The following is a 3,949-nucleotide window of genomic DNA, read 5'->3' on the forward strand; positions in this document are numbered from 1 at the left end:
AGGATATGTGAGTCTAGTTTTAGAAAAAAATTTATGGATCTCAATTTGGAGTTCTGTAGCTTAGGATATAATTAATTTAGTGACCATGACTGAAGTGAATAGCTTGTTATGAGTAAACAAGTAAATAGTGGTAATATATATATCAAGGATGTGGAATGGAGTGGAGGAGGAGGAAAAATAATATATGTGAATATTCAGCTAATATGAGTTTATTTTAAAATAGCTAATTTACATGTTTTATGTTCAAGGACTAAAGCGACTAAAAGTTAAATTTGAAGGGTAATTTTGTAAAAATGTCAAAAATGGCCAAATTGCATAAAATGAATTGTTTTATCATTTGAATTAATAAATTGAATGAAATATTAATTTAGATCAAGATTTGGGTGGAAATTCTAGAAAAATGGAAAATTACTAAAATGTCCCTAAATTTTGATATTTCTGCAATTTAGCCCGGTAAGTTCGTGTAAGTTGAATTATATTCTTAGATGCTTGAAATGTATGTTATTGTTGAAACATTGATATATTTGATAAAAATGGAAAAAAAATCCCGATTGAATGGAAGGAAAATTCGATGGATCTTTGAAAAGGAATTGATGGTAAAAAGGATTTAGCCTGGACGGGTGATCCTATCCTGATATAGCCCTCTCGAAGAATATGTGTGAAAAGGATCTAGCCCGAACGGGTGATCTTGATATAGCCCTCCCGAAGAATATGTGGAAAATGGATTTAGCCCGGACGGGTAATCTAAATTGGGGTCTAAATTTAGCTTGGACTGGTAATTCAGATCCAAGCTCATTAGAGTAGTTGTTGTTGCAGGGTATTTAGCCTGGACTGGTAATCCCGACAATACTCTATGAGTTTATATTACAGGGGATTTAGCCTGGACTGGTAATCCTGCTGTAAGAAATAAGGTTTGCGGGAGTATGCTCTCTTGTAGGGGATTTAGCCTGGACTGGTAATCCCGCTGTAAGAAATGAGGTTCACGGGAGTGTGCTCTCTGAATTGGGAAATGTGCGCACATGAATATGAATTGACGAACCTGAATTTGTGCACTAAAGTGTACCCCTGAAAATCCATCAAAATTCTGAGAAATTCAACGCGATAAAAATAGAAAATGATAAGTACTTGAAATCATGAAATTAAACTTGAAATACATAGAAATGATAATTATTTGATATACTAAAATATGACATGGAAAATACATGTATGTGAAACTTGCACGATAATTATGCATATTCAAGATTATGAACGCTCTTTGGAATAAATATACATTGAACTTATAAAAAATTATGGTACATGAAATATTGTCATAATGAATTGAATAATTTATATTTAAGAAGAAACAAAAGAAAATGATATGTATCATGACATGTAAGTATGAGACTATCTTTGATACGTTGATACAAGAAAAATTATGTGTATTAAGACGAGTAATAAATTTAAGTGAGACATGGCGAGAAAATAAGTTTGTCAATATTAAAGTACGCTAACCAATGTTGTTTCTTAAAGTTTAGGCAAGTGCCAAATTACTGTTGAATGGTAATATGTTTAATTATAAGGTGCATTGGAATGGTAAGTGCTTAGATGAAAATATAATTGAACTTATGAAAGAGTGGAAAGGTTTCAGTTATGAAATTTCTTATGAAAAGATTTGTTATGTGATACCCCCGTATGAACCCTGCACCTAATTCGGAAATAAAAAAAATTCTAAAATCTATATATATTTAGGATTCTGCGAAAAATTCCCTATGATTCCGATTTAATCCTAGTAGGTTCCTAATAAATGTTTTGGGCTTCGAGAGGCCAATAGAGGGACGTTATGATTATTTTCAGAATATGAATAATAAATGATTCAGAATTATTAAAAATGTTCAGTAAACTCCGGTAATGCCTCGTGCCCTATTCTGACAACGGATACGGGTAGGGGGTGTTACATAACTCGTATACTTTTATATTAAAAGCCTAAGTTCAATTGGTAATAGAGCCAAAACGTAACATCCCTAAGACCCCCTAAGTTAGGAATAATGATAGTACAAGTTGACATGTGTTATAATTTTCAAAGGAAATTAAATAAGAACTATTAGTGTTAGTAGAGAAGACAAGTGATACAGGGAGAAATTGAAAAGAATTGGGTAGTGAAAGAAATAAATTTGAGGTATTGACTAAATTATAAATATATGAAAAGTTTAAGGTCAAAGTGTAAATATTCAAAAGTTAAGGGATTGAAATTTAAATATGAGAAATTTGAAGAACCAAAAGTGAAAATAAACCAAAGTTTTTGTGACACGAAATTAGTAAGCAGTGTAATAGCCTGATATTTAGTGGTGCTAGAAAAGGCAGTTTCGGAACCCCATTTCTGTAAATTGGGTCTGAAAATATTAAATATGGAGTTGTTATAAAAGAATATTAAAGTTTGGTCTGATAATTTTGTTGAATTATTAGTTAATTAAGGCGCGATATTAAATTATAAATGTCTTATTGCTATAGGTTTTTTAATTGGCCAAAAACTTAGTGACACAAAATACAATTAGTTAAATGTCCAGAATGGTAATTACAACACTTTGTAATTTGAACCAGTGCTTGATGATGGAAGATTACACTTAAATTGGTTAATGATAGTTTAAGTTAATAAAGTATGATTAAATTAAGTTAATTAGGTGATTAAGGATTTAATTAAAGTATATATAAGAAACTTTAGTGAAATTTTGTTCATATTTCTTCTTCCTCTCCCTCTAAAGCCTAAAAACCTAAATAAAAAAGCCATTTTTGAAGCTTTTGCATTCAGTCCCCAACTGGTAAGTATTTCCAAGTCATTTTCTTGTAATTTTTATGTTTTTGAGGTCATGGGAGCTTAATTTAGCTAGCCTATGTACCAATTTGTAAAATACTACCATTGTTGATTTCTTGAATAAATTGGTGTTAAATTGATACATTTTAAGCTTAGATTATGAAAAGGACTAGATTGTAATATTTGACTGTTAGTTTTGTGCATAAGGACTAAAGTGAATAAAATGTAAAATTATTATTAAATTTTGATATAAATAGATAGTAGAGGGTCTCTAATAAATGTAATTAATATTATATTTTAAATTGAGGCTCAAAATTGAAAGATATGGTTATTTCGATTTTAGGGACTAAATTGAATAAAATGTAAAACTTTAGGAGTATCACAAAATAATATTATTTAGGTTCATTCATGTCATGGCATAATGTATAAATTTTTGATATTGATGGGTTGAATGTAATAATTGTATAGATCAGGAATTGGATCAAACAGAAAGTAATTAAGGAAAAGCTAAAATTATTGACTAGCCCCTGAAGGTTCAACTTATTTGGTGTTTTGATCAGGTAAGTTCATATGGTATTTTTTTATATAGGTTTTGTATATTTGATTTGCATTTTTATATGTGTTTGGTTGTGAATTGGTTTACAAGGCTAGAATTGGACTAAATTGAAAAGAAACAATTACATCTGTTGTAGATGCCCGTGTGAACTTAGTAAATGTTAGAATATGATTGACATGCCAATAGGGTCTTGTGCGCACTTGTACGAGATTGATTACAAATGTTACCAGTGTCCAGCATTAGTTACAGATTCTTAGATATATGTGACAATGGTTTAGCTAGAACGAGTAACCTGATGTTGTTAGAAAGGTTTAACCTGAACAAGTAACATGAAATGTTTATATATTCAACCTGATCTAGCAACTAGTGTGGTGTAGATACCTATGTATCCGAGTCCGTTTACTAAGGTTCATCGGGTGAAATAATTTATATGAAATAAGAAGTTGAAACGACATATAATGATCTTGATGTTCATATGGAGAAGTATTGAATTGAGCTCGAACAATATATTGGAATATTGAATTTAACATGTATACAATTATATCATCCTTGATTGAATAAGTTTTGAGCTTTGTTATTTTACATGACATGAATTGGCATGATAT

This window comes from Gossypium raimondii, chromosome 1, assembly GCF_025698545.1.
Source record: "Gossypium raimondii isolate GPD5lz chromosome 1, ASM2569854v1, whole genome shotgun sequence".
NCBI lineage: Eukaryota > Viridiplantae > Streptophyta > Magnoliopsida > Malvales > Malvaceae > Gossypium > Gossypium raimondii.